Source organism: Centruroides vittatus, unplaced genomic scaffold (genome assembly GCF_030686945.1).
Source record: "Centruroides vittatus isolate TY-2023 unplaced genomic scaffold, ASM3068694v2 contig_15, whole genome shotgun sequence".
NCBI classification, from domain to species: Eukaryota; Metazoa; Arthropoda; class Arachnida; order Scorpiones; family Buthidae; genus Centruroides; species Centruroides vittatus.
The window spans coordinates 949,038-968,233 of NW_027120927.1; the positions used below are offsets into that span (position 1 = coordinate 949,038).

A 19,196-nucleotide genomic window follows, 5' to 3' on the forward strand; every position below is an offset into this window, starting at 1 on the left:
ATAGTTGTTTAAAGTAGTGTAATAATTTTATTAAAGCAATGATATTATAGTTTAAAAAATCGGAAAGAAACTAACTTTGATGGCGATGCTCCTCTTCACAATGAAGTCGAGCAGAGTAACTCCGATGGATGGTCCCGTGTATCTCTTCTGAATATTGGTCATCTTAATCAAAATTTAACATTAAGTAATTGCTACGTTTATTACCGTGTTCGTGTTTAAAATAAATATCAACTGCATACAATTATCTTATTATTATTTTGTTGGTTAAAGGAATTTAGAATATACAAGAGAAGAAACGGCCCGTTCAATCCATTGAATTCGATGAATCGAAAGGGTTTCGTACAATATCGCAACTTTCCAAAATTTGCAGAAAATAAAATTGCGGTTTAAAAGTTTCGAAAGCATATTTTGAAGAAGGATGGGATATATTCTAGGATGTCTTTGTAGACGATAATCGCGGGTTGTTGATAAAGGAAGGTGTTCGGCTAGCGGGGCAAATATTTAAATATTGTACCGTATAAAAGATTTCCAGGCGCAAATACGTGGTTGTAAATATAAACAGGAAATTTCATAAACTAAGGAACTTATGCCAATTATAACGACGATTTCCAACTCTGTTGTCGAGATTAAGAAAGGACAGACAGCAGACGGACGACAGTAGGAATTTATAGCTCTATAGTTTTTCAAATTGCGGCCCAATAAGTACTCTCCGGTAACCGAGTGGATAAAACCACCGGGCACCGGTAATCGGTCGTCTCCAGCGGACTGGCAAGTGCAGTTTTCTGGGTTTTCTTCACGTTAGTAACACCTAAATAGGGGCCAATTTTACATAAAAATTTTTCCGGGATGCATCCTCCTTGGCAGATCGCTGGCGTGTCGCTTTGCCGTAACTAAATACTGTAAACCAAACTAATTCTAACGAGCGATTATTTATTGTGACACGGTGACAATTGTAAGTTCGCTGACTCGGTGGAGATTGGGGGCTTAAAGTGGTGGGGAGATAGAGAGGTGTTGTGTGTTATATCTCGAGAGAGGTGGGACTTAACGAAGATGTTATTCGTTATTAACATTTACAATTTTTTACAAGACTCGTCACTACCCTCAAAATTAAGCCTTTTGCCATTCGATAATAATTAAAAATATAAAAAGTTATAAGTAAAGGTTTCTTCTTTCAATTATGAGACTAGTGGTATTTATCACGTCTTTCTTAATTATCCGCAATTAATAGAGACCGAGATTAAAAAAGTTCACTTTACTTCGCCTATTTAACAATGTATTTGGAATTGGTAATTTTCCAATCCCTCTGTGGGCTCGCGGCTTCAGTGTGTAAGGTCGATGTGTACAACATAACGAACAAAAAATTAGTTCGTGTTTGCGTTAACTTTTGTTATCCGTAACGATGCGTATAGTGCACGATTTGTACGCATTCTAACGGCGCAGTTTCTACATATCAGTCTCCTGCACTTACTGGATGTGTTCTTTGTCTATTTTTGGTAGGCAAGTGCCAGGCTTCTTCCATTTCCCACAATTATTAGCCACTTAAAACTCTACTAGAAGGATTTTAACTTCAATAAATGTGGTTGATAACGTGACAGAGGTCAAACTGTAGCTTTTCGTTGTAAATAGTTTTACAAGTTAAAACCAAAATTCTCACAAACGAACTAACTATAATAAAATACAAGAAGACTACTTATATTCTGCAAAAGAAAAGAACACTCTCCTAAAAAAATCAACAACGTACCGAACATGGTACGGATCAGACTGACGTGGGTACACTATAAATAAACAATCACGTGGCCGAGAGTAATGCCCTTGAAGACCTGGATCGTACTTAGATTATTAAAATATCGTTATATTGAGGGTTAAGTACTACATCGACTATATCTTCTTTATAATAATTAAATAAAATTTAAAAATTAGCTAAATTCGAGACGAAACAATCTAGATTTATATCACATATCTAATTATCTAAATCTCAAATCGAGGAGCGAGCAAAACAAACTGGATTTAGATGAGAAAAAACATTATAAAATGAAACTCCCGTCCAACGGGCGCTATAAACTTCGACGTTTTTACTTCGTATAAAATGGCGGTCGATAGTACCCGTCGTTGCCACCAAGAGCGCTATATCTAAGGTCGCAGCCACTCTATGTAATACATTCTAGCACGTTGGAACAACCCGTTGCTCCGAATTTCTGCTTGTTTTGCTAATTAGGCGCTAATTAAAAGATTTTTGCATTATATTTGTAACATTAACCATTAAAATTAATCAATTTAAACACTTTAAATAAAATAAAATTAAGAATCAATTTATTTAGGAACTACGCTTTTTTAGGCGTTTAGAATCTGTAGTAGAAAAATCTGTATTAGTAAAATAAACGCATATACTCTTCGACACTAAATTCGACAACGAAAATTTTTAAAATAAATTAGTTTTCTCAATATTCACAGCAGCGCCATCTATCAGTTTTCAGTGACAAGAACAAAACGAGATTCTAACCGTCCAATTTGTAAGTTAGTACCGAACTAATGGATTTGGCGACAGACCTACCAACAAAAAAGGAGAGTAAACTAGAACACCGACTGTTGGCACGTCGGTCATCTTAATAAAAATTTGGTTAACATTAAGTTATTGCTATGTTTATTACCGTGTTCGTGTTTAAAATAAATATCAACTGCATAAAATTGTCTTATTATTATTTTGTTTATATTCGTTAAGCTCGAGACAAGGTGATTGCCGTCAGGCGCGCATCACCGTCACCGTTAATCCGAACTCCCGCTAGTTAAAGTCGGTTTGCCTTAAGAATACTAAATTGCCACTCTGGCACCCGAATTCAAAATTGAAAGAAGCCACCGATAGATAGGACAGGTGGGAGAATTCTGTCGGTACCGAAGAATACAGTTAGAGGCCAATAACCCCGAAAACGCTCGCGATACCGATGACTTTTGTATAGAACGGTAAATTTTAAATGACCTAATTTTATGAAACCGTCGATTTCCACCAGTAAATTATAAATAAACGGTACACTTACCAAGAGATTGTCCGTTGCATTCCACGTGGTGATGAAGTACTTGTGCAATTCCTTCAAGGGCCGTCTTGCCTGCAAACGATTAGAAAATGTTTACGAATATTTGCGAACTAATTATTTTATAAATAATTCTCAAAACCTAATTACCGACATCCACAGTTCTGCGGTGATTAGCGCACAGGCCACGAGGAATACAAAACAGATAACGAGAAGTACTGCGAAGAAGACAAACGACAACCAACTCTTTTTCGTGTAAATCAATACGTAGACGATAATACAGCATATCGAAATTCCTAAACAGTAGACGTCAGTAGTAATGATCTTCGCGGAATCGTTAAATTCGCCAATCATTTCCGTATACTTATTAAATCTTCTATAAACCGAGTACAAAAATTCTCGCAGATGTTCCCGGCTGATGTCGGAATTCTGGATTTCTCGCGTAAGTCCGTCGATTTTATTCTCGATCAACAAGAATACAAACAACGAAATCGGTACACCAAATAAAATATATCCGGAAGTATAAAGAAGCGTAACGCAAACGGCCATTGTGCAGAATGCAGCTTGCCATTCTCCAGATTTACTCAAAAGTGGATAACCGACGACGATGATAAGAATATACGCGAACGCCATTAAAGGTACGAAACTACATATTTCTAGTAGATGTATTATGTTCTGTATTTTGTAAACAAAATATTCTTCCTCCGGGTTTTCTTTCCGAAGCGAAGGACAGAATCTTCGATCGATATGAAAACGGTTAACCGTGCAGTTAATTGCCGAGAGTATAATTACGTCCGCGTAGAGAATTTTAATGATTAATGCGTCGTCACCGAATATTTGAATTATTTCCTCGCAAGGAAAAGATCCGGGGAAACAAATCAATACGATAAGATACGTCGAAGTTATCCAGAACAAAATGCATATTAATGTTTGGTAAGTTTTGAATATTGCTCGAGAGCGTGAACTATTTCGTCGCGGACATTCTAACGTTAATGCGATGCCAAAGATTTTGGTACAGATCTGAGACGAATACAAAATACATCCGAAACAATCGCATTTGTACGAAGCGGGCATCGAAGTTGCTCTAAATTATATCAAATAAATACTATATATAAGATATTCGAACGATGAAATACTTCATTCGCGATACTAAGAACTACGAAAGTTACCTATTTCAAGAACTCGAAGAATAATTGTCGAATATCGCGCTCGTTTCGGTAAAAGAAACTGCGTAAAAAAGTGAAATGCGTTTGGAAATCATCCGTCCGTTACGTTTGCCACAAGAAAGGCACCGAGACGGCCTTAGAATGAGCGCAGATAGCGAGGCGATGCGAGAAACGGGCTATTATGTTTAATGTAATTTCTAAACCGTCGGCACTAAATGCCGTAACGAAGATATTTTCTCAAAAGTTCTTAGAAAGCGTCATTTCCTGCTCAAAATACTCGTTCTCCGCAATCGGACTTTACGGACTTACTTCGGTACGCGTGCACTTAAGATTTGAATGTCGAATGTAGGTTATTATTTATTGTCGATCGACGCGTTTTAATACACGCCGATCGAAAATAGAGTTTATACGTTTTGAAAATCGATGAATTTTCTAAATATACAGAATTAAATTATTTTTTGTAAATGAACGTTTTGAAAAGCGTGTGTATTTAGTGAAGTTGTCATTAAAGACAATTAGACGAGTCGGTATCGATTCTGCTTAATATTCGATGATTACAATTAAATGTCTCGTTGGCCGATTTTAACTTTCTGGACGATAATTGCTGTCCGAGCAAAACCGACCGCGCGATGCGAGAAGTAAATTAATTAATTAAATACGCTCCTTATTGCCTAACTTTTCGTAATAAATCTTGTCCGATATTGACTTTTGCCATTATTTATTATCGAATTAAATTAGTTACGTAACGCGTTAGATACAGAGAGAATATTTACGAATAGTCGTTAATTATAACGAAAGATAATTGAAAAATATTCTTAAAATACTATTTAATATTTAATATGTATTTTTCGTGTTAAATATTTAATTAATTAATTTACTTCTCGTATCGCGCAGTCGGTTTTGCTCGATACCTCCGCAGTCCGGATTCCGATAAGCTCCCTAAGATCGTACGAAATATCTCAGAAAAATATATTATATCAATATAATATAATTTTTATACGACTCGATAATATTCCATATAATTTCAACAATTTTCGTATTTTAATGACTTTAGATAATAAATTAAAATATGAAATTATGCAAGTACCATTTGCAGGTACCCAGGTAGTAGTGGTAACCATACGGAGGTACTGTACTAGTTTGTTGAATGCGCAAGTACTGGCGTATTGCCATAGGCTTATGTCCCGCAATAGTTGCACGCAGTAGAGGCGATTCTGTTTTATAAGAAACCCGACTTGTATAATTATTTGTAAAAAATTGAATGATACATTTTACAATCAGTAAAAATTGTGGTGCAAACCCGATTGAGCCGATGGGTGTAAACCTGATTTTCTTTCTATAAAGTAGCGTGTTGTGAAACAACCTTCTAAACTCGCAGTAAACGCTTCACTTTTTATCCCTTAAAAACAACACAAAATATGTGGATCCACGTAGTAAAGGTTTATCCGAGTGAAATTCGAAAGCAAACCACACCGCGCTTTACGAAATTTGGTGCGAAATGACGCTTACGAAATAAGCTGAGAATGCTTCTGTGCAAAGTCGAGTCATCGAAAGTTAAATTTTTCCTGGATAAACACTGAACGTTTTAAATAATTCTTCCGTAAAGCCCGATGAATTTACATAATACGGAATACCTAGATCCGTTTAGTGACAATTACTACTTACAATTACGCAAACGAATAATAATAATAAAAAAAAAAATCAGTGCGCAGAATCTGCCGCCAACTATAAGATTAAACGATCGTGTGACGGGAAGTTAACCCTACGTACTATCTATCTATATATATAATCGAGACGAGTTGATAATAATAATAATAATAATATCAGTGCAGAGCCCAAACGGTTAGGAGTTGAAAGTTGAAATTTGCTACACAGTTAGGGTACGTCACGAGGACGCACACTAAGAAGGGATTTTTCGAAATTCCTCCCCACTTGGGAAAGGGACAGGATTAAGTCTTAACACTTCCATCAACAATGGAAGTGTTGAGTAACAATGGAAGTGTCAACAATGGAAATGTTACGTAACAATGAATTGTTAAGAGAAAGCGACGTGCAAGACGCAGATGCAGTTTTTTCGTTTTTGCGGGAAATCGAACATATTTTTAGACCCATCTAAAAATTCTCTAATTAGTCTGGAAACAGGGGGATCCAATTCTTGCATTCTGTGTAAAGTTGACTATAACGTAATAATCTTAATTTTCGCTAAAACGGTTAGGAGTCGAAAGTTGAAATTCGGTACACAGGGTACCAAATTTAAGTACCAAAGTGTTAAGTAACAATTGAAGTGTTAAACAGCAATGGAGAACAAGAGAAAGCGACGTGCAAGATTTACAGGCGCTGGAGGGGGGGAAAGAGTAATATGTTAGAACATATTCGATTTTCAAATTTAAACGAATTAGTACGGTTTTTCTCGACTTTTCTTGTTTAGAACATTCGATGACAATCGAACGATATGATCAGAACACGTCGTGAAAATCGAACGATATTAGAACATTCGATTTTCAAATTCGACCTTTGTTTAGAAATACTTAGTTCGTCGACGAAATTACTCTTTTTCTTTTGTGACTATAACGCAATAATCTTAATCTTCGCTATCGTTACTTTTGCCCGAGCGACGCCGGGCCTACTTGCTAGTTAAAAATATATTTTAAAATTTATGTTATGTAATTAATATAGTTTAACAAAGTTTGTCAAAGATGAGAGAAATTTTTTCATTTACACCCGCAGTTCTTCGAAGCCCTCGACTTTCACGGAAAAGTCGATATAGACGAATAAATAATAGTCGTTTAATAATGCTTCTAACTATTGAAAGATAATACCGTAAAAATTTAGCCATTTAATTTATTTTTTAAGTAAAAATTACAAGAAAACATGGCCGGCGTTATTACATTTCATAAAAAATATAATTACTACATTGCAAAGTTAAAACTTTGTCTTTTATCCTTTCTTTCCGCCGTTTACACCATCAACAGTCCTCAAAGTTACACAATCCCTCGGAGACGACCTTTCTTTTGAGGCTGCTGCCTCCGTGAAAAGATGCAAAATGTAATATTTTTACTGTGGCGCAACACCAGAGGACGCTGTTATCTACTTTGCATCTTTACACGGAGGCAGCAGCCTCAAAAGAAAGGTCGTCTCCGAGGGATTGTGTAACTTCGAGGACTGTTGATGGTGTAAACGGCGGAAAGAAAGGATAAAAGACAAAGTTTTTAACTTTGCAATGTAGTAATTATATTTTTTATTATACTTAATTTGTGTTTGGATTTTATAATAGAGTTTGGAAGTAATTTAAAAAATAAAACAATAATTTTTACATAAATTCGGTGTAAATACAGAAAAAGCGAATTATATCAAAGATGGGACAAATATGCAGACAGAGCTTATAATTCTTCGTCACTTTCTGCGCGGTGTCTATTTCGACTGTTACGTCACGCGTTACGCGAGTGGAGGAAGTTGATGGGTCCGACGGTAGAGCGGCGGCGATACACGAATAAAGGACATAAACAACGTATAATAACAACAACAACGATTTATTAATGCTAAAGCTACAGATACAGTTAGGGCGAGCTACTGTCGCCTAAGTTCGGATACGCGGAGGGAGAGAGTTACACGACTTTGGGGAAGTCATACCTCGTAATCCTTTCGTTCTTGTGACGGGGTTGAGATATCCTCGGGTATCCTTTCGTAGACGTCGGGACGCGCACACACTAGCCAAGGGACACTACGTAACCGACCCCTTTTTCCTCTCTCGTCGCCCTTTTATCGTCTCGGTCACGTTTCTCGGTTTCACCAACCAGCATTATTCGCATGTTCCTCGTGATTCGTGTTTTCTCCGTGGGAACGAAACAATAAAATATTTTATTATTAGCGCTTTGGTTCCGGCGGGTTCGAATTTTCACATTTTTCTGCTATTTGAAATATTAGACGTACGAAATACGGCCGATAAACATTCCTTTTTGGTAAATAAATTAGATCGCTACGAATTAAATAGGTTTATTTAGGAAAGTTCGATCGCGATTACCCGAGAGACGCGCGGTATGCGGCGTGAGAGTATCTGCGTTTACAAATTATCGGGATTTTCGGGTTTTGTAAACGTCTCTACGCTATAATGTAGGAAACTGCGTTTAATACGTAATAAATAGTACAGAAAGGGTAATAAAGGAACATCGGTCGTTGTCAACAATGCGTTATTTACCATATTATTCGTACAGATAAATTAATTCGATCAAACCACATTCCACCAGAAAAAATTATCAATATTTTGCTTAAATATTACGTAAATTTTATTATAATTTAGATAAAAACACATTTTTTTCACGCCCGGCGCTTCCTCCTCCCTCTACGGTACACTCGGAACATTTCGTTTTATAGTTAGATATAATAATAATGTTTAAAATGACTTCTAAATGAGAGAATATTATTTAAATGTTAATATATATTGTCACGGGTCTCGCATTATCCGTAAAAAAGTAATAGTTGATATAAGAATATTCTGTTCCGTGCTCCGTGTGATAAAATTTGCGGCTGTAATCGAACGTAATATATAAGAAAACAGAATGTTTATATTATCAATAATTAAAAAGATATCTTATTTCCACTTAGAAACAGTCGTCCGAGTCTAGTATTATCGTAATATTACCATAAATTTTTGATTTTGTACATTTTTTATAGTAAAAAATAAAGTTGATATTATTCTCCTACTTAACGATGCATTTTTGATTTTCCCAACAAAATAATACTTATTAAATTCAAATTCAGCCTTTACAAACAACTACGAATATTATAGAAGGCCGATTTACCATAACTTACTACGTTTTACTCTAATAGTAATTTCAGAAAAAGTAGGTGGCGCGACGACTGTACTGTATTTGCTCGAATTTTGCCCTACCGGCATTGTTCTATTCTTAACGTTCCACGCGCTTCGGTTCGTCTCAAACATAAGATACGATTCTTAAACATTTTCAACCTAACTTAAAATCTTCTACTATTTAACGCGATATTAAACAAAGTATTTGTTCTCGTTACAGTCGATACCCTATTAAATTTTTTAATATTCGTATCTCGAATATAAATTACCGCAATTACAAATTACAAATATAAACGTTTATAGATAGAAATATCACAATACCGATAGACTCTGCTTTCACGGGGTTACTTCCCGCGTCTAACACCTAAATAAAGCGAGAGGTGTCAACGTATCTATCCAAAATTGTTCGACATTACTCTCGTCCGTAGGATGTCTCGAAATGCTAAAGAACATCTCGGATTACAGTAGAGCATCGATTATCCGACTTAATTGGGGACTGGGGTCGGTCGGATAACCGAAAAGTATGAAAAAATACATTATTAGTATAGTGTATTAGGCCCGGTTTAAATACTGGCCTCCCTTTCGTGGTCGAGCCAGTGCTGCCACCTAAAACGTGCAAAAATTTAACAAAAATAATATTAAAGTAGCCGAGACGTAACCAAATATCGTAGCGCCGCATCACTAGCGGACATTTGAATTTGCCGACTAGAACGCGGTGGGTTAACCGATAAGTCGGTTAAACGGGGGTCGGATAATCGATGCTCTACTATACTTTATTTCTTTAAAGGTGTAGATATGTTTTATATCGGGGCTACCTGGGATTGGTAGATGCACGATGTACGCGACGCCGCTTTATCGAGTTGCGTAGTGTTCGATTTCGATCGATCGTTTTATCCGTAATCGCGACTGATCAATAATATATTTTGAGTGTTGCGCAAAAGATATTTCCTTACAGAAACTTATCGACAAAACTCCCCACAATTGCATTATTGACGCCGCAAACTTTAATAATCGAACTGTTTAATATCCGCAAATTGTAAGACGAAACACTTCTAATAATTATCCAGCAATCCTCCTTTGGGGCAACGTTCACCGCGTCTGATTTTCTCCACTTTCAGAAGGAAAAAGAAGAAATCCAACATGGCGTTCCACAACTACGAAAGAAAAATATTTATATTTAATTTTTTATTATATTAAATTAATTACTTACAGCCGCTCCCGAATATCCGTTTTTCGGATTATCGGCGCATCGTCAAAATATAAGAATTACCGTCGTAAACAACGTACGGCTCTTTGGGAATACACGCGAAACCGTCACATTCGTATATTATAGGCAGCTCATTCGAGAAAAATATCCTATTAGTCTTAAATTAAAATACAGTGATTTAAAAAATGCAATAAAATTTTAATTTCTACACCATATTTTTGAAAATAGAAGAAATCTACATTTTATGTTTATCGACTAAACTTACCTTTAACCTTATAAAAGTTGGGACTCGCACTCCCGTCTCGTTCTAATGGAAATGAAATGTATATACAGTATACTGTAATTCATTTAAAATATCCGAATAATTTTTTATAGCTTAAAGCGGGAATCGCCAAACTTTTTTGAAAGCGGGCCAAAACACAAATACACAAAGAACTACGGCTGCAGCGAGCCGGTAACGGCTTTCCTTAGAAACTTCGTGGCAGGTGCCGTACTTACGCAAAAAGCGCTCCGATGTACAAAGGGGCAAAAAGTCTCCGAATTGTTTATTTCACCGATTTCCCCGAAAATTACGTTACTGTCGGATGCAAAAATCAGATTAGACCAATTTTGGCAATTTCACTTACACTTATTTTAATTTTTTCTACATAACTCGATAAGTTTATCCGCAACTACGATATTTCTATATAAATAATTAAATTTTAGCTCATTCGTGGCACAGCGCGGGGGCGGGCCGGACGAACCGACCCGGCGGGCCGTAGTTTGGTGACCCTTGGTTTGGAGGGATACCGCGGATTATCCGCGTTTTCCGGTTTTCCGTGCGCAAATTAGCAAAGATACTCGGAAGTTCGGTATATTTATTTCGTAAAGATATTTAAATGTGTCGCCCGTCGTTAAAGACAAAAAACTAAAACAATTTTTAAATAAAGAAAAATAATTTGTGTTTAGATAAAAATACTTTTTAAAAACTCAGTTTACGTAGCAAAATAATTGATAAATACAAAATCATAACGAGGCTTAATTCTCTATTGATAAGAAGTTTTAATTTTTCGAAAGTAAACGGATTACCGGAAGAGTTACCCGGACAAAAAATAAGGGGGCCGACATTAAAATTATTGAGCGGAGCGGAAATGGATCTCTTCGTAAGTCAGAAAGTGTTTCGTCCGCCATCGAAGTATAAAGCAACCCCGCGACCGTGATTTTTACCGATGTATACAATTTAGACGGGCCGATATCGTGACGGAGCCAAAATTTTGGATTTCCGGATACGGACTGGGATATTAGAGGTTAAATTTTCGCCACGTAAAATCTACGGGCCGATTGCCGGGTGCGACGTTCGGTACCGCTCGACACCGGATCTAGAAATACTTTGGGAACGCAAAAAAGGAAACAATTTGCTTTACAAAATGTTTTACTGTTTGAAGTAACCGGCTTTCTCCGGAAAAACTCTAGAGAAGAGCGCAGTCGCGCTCCGCTCGTCCCCGAAAATCTCCCCCGCGCGGTGCTCTTATTCGACAGAATGCCAAACTTTCGTCGGTTAGACCGACAGGCCGACGTAACGTAGACAAACGACAAACGTTATTTTAAAAAGGTCGTCGAATGAAATTTCTGCTCGGTGAAACGATAGTTTTCGAGAAGTCTTAATTTATTCGCCGGTAAGTCTTCAAAAGCATAATAGACAAACAAACTTTCTACCGACGTATCGGATTTGTTTGTGAGCTTCGACGAAACTACACAAATACGTGCGGGCATCCGAAAACGAACGTAGAATAATGTAATTTACATTTTCGTAATAGAAAACGCGGCGCTCGAACGACAATACGTTAAGGACCGTAACTGCAAACAATGGATAATTCGGGTTTCAGTTTGACACGAAAAAGATTTCACGGGTAATTTTCCTCTGTGTATTGGTATGTAGTTTACAGTGCAATTATTATCGTGTCATTAGCCAAAGTCTTCGACGGACGCGAGAAAAAAGTCCGGTCCGTAGTTTCGGCTTCTTCGGGAACGCAAAGCTTAAACAATTTAGAAAAAAATTAAATACTATTTCCGAAAGTTTATGCAGAATTAAACAGTAGGCCTGTAAACAGAAAAATATCTTTAAACGTCGGCATACTTTTATATCAAAATTCTTTAAATACGGGCGTGAAATTTTTTTCTCTCCGGGGATTTGACTCATATTCGCTTCCTTCTCGAAAAGTGTCGGAGTTTCGGGCCGAGAAATGGAAAACTTTTTCGCTACTGTCTCGAGACGAATCTCCACGAAATGTAAGAAAACGAATCGGAAGCCAGGAAAATGTCTCGGACGAGTCGACGGAACGGTCGATCTCGTCTTACATAAATGCCGAAAAAAAGATCGGAAAGGACGTCGAAGAAGGAATTCGACTTTTGTTAAAATTACAAGCTTCTTCGAATAGTAAAGTACGAGTACTTTTAAAGCGTTTAGACAGAATGCGAGCGTGCATCGAAAATATAGATTCGGCACGAGTAGATGTCGAAACTAGACTCCGCTCTCGAAGCCGATAGAAAAAAAGGCTACGTCGAAAATGGCGCAACAAATACAGAAATAAATATAATACGCGATAATCTGCATAAAAAGTTAACGAGAAGAGAAGATAAAGAAAGAAAGACTAACGCGGTAATCCGTTTGGAGGACGGTTTAGTTAAGGTTCGGGAACTTTTAACGATGATTTAAAGATTACGGATGTCGATATTAAACGCGCCTTTACAGTTGGAAGATTTAATCCGAATACAAAAAGACCGATTATTTCGACGTTCGCCGCGCATCTAATTTACACTTCGATATCGTTATGTTTTTGGTAATAGAACGGAGGAAAGTGTTCGCTTACTTTAATGGCGATATTCCTCTCGACGACGAAATCCAAAAGCGCCACTCCGATGGCCGGTCCCGCGTATCTCTTTTGAATGTTGGTCATCTAAACGATAAATATTTCAGTTTTTATATCAAAATTACTATTAGATATAAATATAAATGTTTTTATACATAATTCGACAGAAATTTCATTTCGTTTCTCCGACTATTATCGGGCATAACGATAATAATAACGGGGAAAACCTCTCATTTAATCGATACAACTCGCGAGGAAAATTCCTTCTACGCCTTTGATAAGCCGTCCATCTTTCTAAACCAAGATCAAATTACGAATTTTCCATTTACGATACGGCGTGACAAATTTAACTCGACGACGAACTACGTCCGTCTTCCGAATATTACCGACACGCCGGTGATAGAGGGTTTAAATGCGCCCGACACCGGTATCTAATGCGGGTTCGCGTCTGACCGATGAACTAGACACCACAGATTTATCATTTTTTTCACCCGTCTAGAAGCTAACTAGGAGATCGATTTGCCAAAGACTGGCCTCCGGTGATGTTTCGCCTGGCGAGTCTGGCGCCTAAAACGTCGCCGTTCCTCGTCAAACGCGACCCTAATTAAATTTTGGTCTTACGGAAATTTACTACCGTAATTGTTAATTTTGATTATTTCGCGAAATTTAGCGTTACGCGCGTGAAAGAAAGGCGGGCGAAATGGCAAAAGTGTAAAATATTTAAGACGAGTATAGGTAACGCGTCGAAAGACGTTTGTTGGCGTACTCTTCGAATGCGGACCGTTTTTATCGGTAATATTAAAGATTGCGTAATTACCGACAGATTGTCCGTGGCATCCCACGTTGTAGAGAAATACTTGCGCAGTTCTCTCGTGGGTCTTCTCGACTGTGGAAATTCGGAATATATTTTACTAACGTTCGGATTGCCAACCGAACAAATAATGGGATATTCTCGTAAAAATCCTACTTACCGACAGCCAGAGTTCCGCGGCGATTAACGCCGTGACTACGGTAAACGGGAAAGCGACGACGAAAACGATTAAGAAAAAAGCGAATAAGACCAACTCCTTCGCCTCGAACATTAATATGTATAGTACTAAACAGCAAATGGAAATTCCGAAGCCGTAGATGTTGGCAACGATGATTCTACCCGAATCGTCGAATTCCTCTATCAATTCTGTATATCCGGTGTATCTACGATAGACGAAATACAGAAACGGTCGTAGATGCTCCTCGCCGATGTTGGAATTGCCAATTTCTTCCGTCAGCAAATCGAATTTGTGTTTAATTAATAGAAACGCGATTAATCCAATTTGAATGCCAAAAATAATAAAACCCATAAGATAAATACAGGAGGAAGAAAAGAATATTACGCAGGATGCGGCTCGCCATTCTCCGGATTCTTTCAAAGCGGAATAGCCGAAAATACTGACGAGCAGACTATAGCCGATTGCCAAAGGTACGAAGCGGCGCATCCCCAAAAATTGCATAAACGTTTGCATCCGAACGACGAAGAAGACTTCCTCGTCGTTTTCTTTCCGAAGGGAAGGACAGAACCGACCCCCGTTGCGGAATACGCTAATCGTGCAGCTGATTGCCGAGTGTAGGCATAGATCCAAGAAAAAGACATTCGCGATCAGCGCGTCGTTCCCGAATAAATGTATTAGTTTTCCGCAGGGCAAGTATCCGGGAAATAGAATCAATCCGAAATAATAAATCGTGGTTAACCAATAGAACAGGGATATTACGATTTGGTAAACTCTACGCGCCGATCTTCGAAACGAATTTTTCCGGTAAGGACAAACGATCGTCGTTCCGACTCCGAAAATTGTGGCCGTAAACCGGGTCGGATACAGAATGCGGCCGAAACAGTGGCATTTCCTCGAAACTGGCACGGCTCGGTTTAAAAGAATCGAATAAACAATTAACGGCAATCCCGGCCGAACCGTTTTTCGGTCGGACGTTAAAAGTACGAGCGTAGCTATTTTGACGCATCGAATTTAATCGAATCGCGTATATAGACAACAAACACGCGCGTATGCTCACGTGTAAGGTAGAAACGTTACGCATTATCGTCGTTTATCTCGGTGTATTAAGATAGAAGCGATAATACAGTTTACGTATAACGTATACGCGCTTACGCGAATAATCTATTATTCTACTAATTACATCTTACGAAATTTAGAAACTTATTATAATGTATTCTTACATACTTCGTTTAGTATAAAGATCGTCGTTACGTAATTATTAGTCGCGTGTTCTGTAACAGGAATTAATAAAGATATTATAATTAGAAGTTTAAATGTCGGTCTTACTACTTAGGTTTAAGCGTAAGTAAATCGCAGTCTCGCGCTCCGATAGGTCCTATTTAACTGTACTTTTACGCGGAACGAGATAGAGAACGGAGTCGACGACGAGACGTACGGAAAGGAAGTATCGATGCCACGAAAATATTCTATTCGAACGAAAATAAAATTATTCGTCCGATGCGGTAATCGCGCTAAACAGTATCGGAAAACGTCAGAGAATGTACAGTACGTATCTCATCGCGTGTACGAACTTCTCTAACGTAATCCGTTACGAAAATAGATTATTATTCAGAAATTAACACGCTATCGATTCATTATTTTTATCCAAACAAATAATAAATTACAACCGCATTCTTTAGCTCTAGGGAGATTTTACGGTTTCTACTCGAATTAATTCTACTCTAAGTAATTTATCGGTGAAAATATCGCGATATCCGCAACGAATTTATACCGATTTTCGTAACTAAAAGTATAACGAAGCGACTATAAATTAAGCGAAGAACGTCCGGAGTTTGCTTCGCGCCGTAAAGAATATTAATCGAATACGTAAACACCGCTATATCCGACTTTCTTAAGAAAAATGTTATTAAATTTTAAATAAGCATTACGCGGTATATAATTAATTTCGTTCGGTTCGGTTACGTTAATCGGTAGGTTGGCGTAACCGATACGACTTCGAAATACCATAAAATACCGATAACTGCGTACAATAGGGCGCGTCGGTCGGATTAATCTTTTTGTCCGGGGTGTCCCTTTTCCTTATATTCGGGGAAACCTCGAATTCCGCGGTCGACAAACAACGGGAAATTCGCCACTTCTAGTCTATTCTGTAAATATAAACGAAATTAACGAACCGTATTTGTCCGTTGTCCCACGGACCGCTTTCGCGTAGTTATTCGAACGTCGTACGTTGATCGAAACCGCATTCTTCGTTTTCCGGGTCGAGTTAGCCCCGATGCCGCACCGAATCGCGGAGTTTGCGGTTTCTCGCGTGACGTCGACGCCTATTTTGAGAACTCGTACCACTTTTCTTATAATCTGCCAGCGCCGCCGACTACGCGTTATCGAAGTCCTAAACGTAAAACCGTATTCGAGGCCGGGCGCTTCGATAACCACCGATTCGATATATTTCCGTTTCTTTGTAAAAATTCGTTCGTTTTTAATATTAATTCCGCTTAATTTAATTTTTAACTCGTCGATATCGTTACGAGATACTTTATCTTTACGCTTTTCGGCTTCTTTATACCGCTCGAAATTGCTGGAAACGTCGCCATATTCTCTAGACGAAGTTTTCTTTCGGGTCTGTCGGGGTTCGATAAATAAGCCGGGGCGACCGACCGGGTCCTCGTATAGTGACGCGGTAAATTTGAATTTTAATATATTTACGGGCCCGACGCGTACCGCCGTACCTAGGCCTCTATCGTACCGGTAGGAATTCGGAACAATCGTGTATTTCTTTAACTTTCTGTTTGTTTTCCTCCCGTATCAGATCGATATAGCGAAACTACGGTATAACGCTCGGTTCGAAAAGACGTAGAAACGGCTCTCGAAAAATAACGACGGTCGTCTAAAACTCTAAAATTTAATAAATTTTCTCCGTTTATCAAATACCAAAACCTATTTTTACGAGTCGTCGAAAGGATTTAAATAAACACCAAAAAATCGGAATATCCAAAGATTTAAATTCGAATACGGTGGCTTTTAGGACTCCGCGAACGAAATTTAGGGGTAATCGATCGAACCCGACTAATAATAAAAGGTTTCGTAACGAACAGACCTTCCGTTTGACTTTGATACGATAAAGATTCTTTCATTTTCCCGCCCGTCTTTTCGCTCTATAGACTCAATCTCGTGTCGACGAAATCGTACCGTAGCTCACAAACTTAGATTAAATCGAACCACCACTTTATTTAAAAGCGTTTACCGCGTTATTTAATTCTCTAAACGATTTCGATCCCAAACGCAATACTTCGAAGTACCGAATATACTTCAAATTCAATTAATTATATCCATTAAACGGAATCGAGCTTAATAACTCGATTCCATTTAATGGATATAATTAAAATCTCGAAACGAATCGACATTTGACCGTAGCGACCTACTATAACAGAACGTGCCGAGTAAAATATTTTAGAAAACAGCCGAATAACGGTAACTCGAAATTATTCCGCTTAACTTAAAAAACGTCCGAGAGAAACGACGTCGTATCGGGTGTACGCCGTCCTGGCCGGTTTGACCCGTTTAATTAATTAGGCGTTACAATATACGCGTTATAAAATTCGGTTAGTTATAATTCGAGTATTAAAAGTTCTACTTTCGTTAGTTCGATTAACCCCGAGCGATATATTTTAAATCTAGAGTTCGACCGAATCCGTTTCGATATTCGACGTTACTTAAATTACGTACGAAATCGAGGTTTAACCGTGGCCATTTTTGCTTTACCGGCCGTCGTATATAAGAGGGGGTGTGGCGATCGGTCGAAAAATCGCCCCCCGAGATTTTAACATTTTTGGACTCGGGGGATCTCGAAGCGTCGACGAATGCAAAAAAATCCGGGGTTTTTTCTGTTCGTGTGGTTGTTAGCGTGTGCGGGGCACGATTTTGTTCACCCTCTTTTAAGCTTAATAACTCCCGCGCTTTTTGTCGAAAATTCGTGAAATTTTGCGGGGAGGTTTGTGTTAGGGGATCGATGCTATTAAATTTTGGCAGTTAAAGATCGATTTCGCCGGTGATTAGCATTTAGAATATTTTTATAATACCATCCCGACCCTCAAAAACAAGTTTTTTGTCGTTTTTATAATGATAAAAAATATAAAAGTTTTTAAAATAAAATATAGTAACGGATGGCGCCACAAATGTGACCGGGAAAGTTAAGCGACTCGTCGCTGGATTTTTTTGGTTCTATAATTAATATTTTCTTAGAACTCTTTATAAGATTGGCATTTTCTCCGTATTAAAATATTAATATCATTATACGCAATTATTTCGTAAATATATTATTCGTTATACGGCGCAGTTTACGTCGTTTTAAAATAATTTCTTTGCAAAAAAAATCTAGTTACAAATAAAAGAACATTATTTAAAATTAGCTGCGTGATATTTAAGAGAGTTTATAGTCATATTACGGACGACGCGGCGTTATATTCGATGCGCAATAAATATTGGAAATAACGATCTAAACGTACAAGAAGATAATTAATGGCGACGTAAACAGCTCCCGGTACGATTCGTTATAACGAAAGAAGCGTCTCGGCATTTCGCGAGTTTCGTACAGTTCGTCGAAATGCAATTAACGATAACTTTTTTGCAACTCCGTACAATTTAAATATACTTATTTCGCTCGTCCGACAAATCGAAAATATTTTAAACCGAATTCGTATATTTATAATTATTATTTATTAATTAAAGAGAGTATTATATACGACTCTCTTTTTAATTAATTAAAAAGAGAGTCGTATGTTTATAAATTAAATGTTTAGACAAAGCCGATTATTTGAAATCGCGGAGGACGACGGTGGATTATCGTCTACCGATTGCGGAAAACACCGCCGTCGATGCGGAATCGATGCCCGGATGGGATTCGCCTTGGCGCGAAATCCTTCAATTTCTGGAACGAATTGTCGAGTCTGTCCTCGTCAAATGCCTGGCGGGTGAAATCGCACCAATACACCATCGTCGAACGTTCTAGAACATTTTTTCCCAGTCGTCCGCAGAATGAATTTTCGGTAACGAGTTGTATAACTTTCCGGCAAAAAGTCAATATTTGTTATGAAATTTCGTTTTAAAATTTTATATCGTTAATTGTTATAAAATGACGAAAAACTTTATTTTG

General features: G+C 37.8%; 1 protein-coding gene and 1 long non-coding RNA gene across 2 annotated transcripts in view; one reads left to right on the forward strand and one right to left on the reverse strand.

Annotated features, from left to right (window-relative positions):
* The window catches only part of LOC136968560 (flavin-containing monooxygenase 5-like), a 223,361-nt gene that overhangs the window by 48,465 nt on the left and 155,700 nt on the right, over nt 1-19,196 (forward strand). The window lies entirely within an intron of this gene.
* LOC136968604 (uncharacterized) lies at nt 9,981-13,116 on the reverse strand. Its single transcript, XR_010879676.1, has 2 exons — nt 13,056-13,116; nt 9,981-10,153 (listed from the first exon to the last, which is right to left on the reverse strand). It is a non-coding gene; the product is annotated as an uncharacterized lncRNA (long non-coding RNA).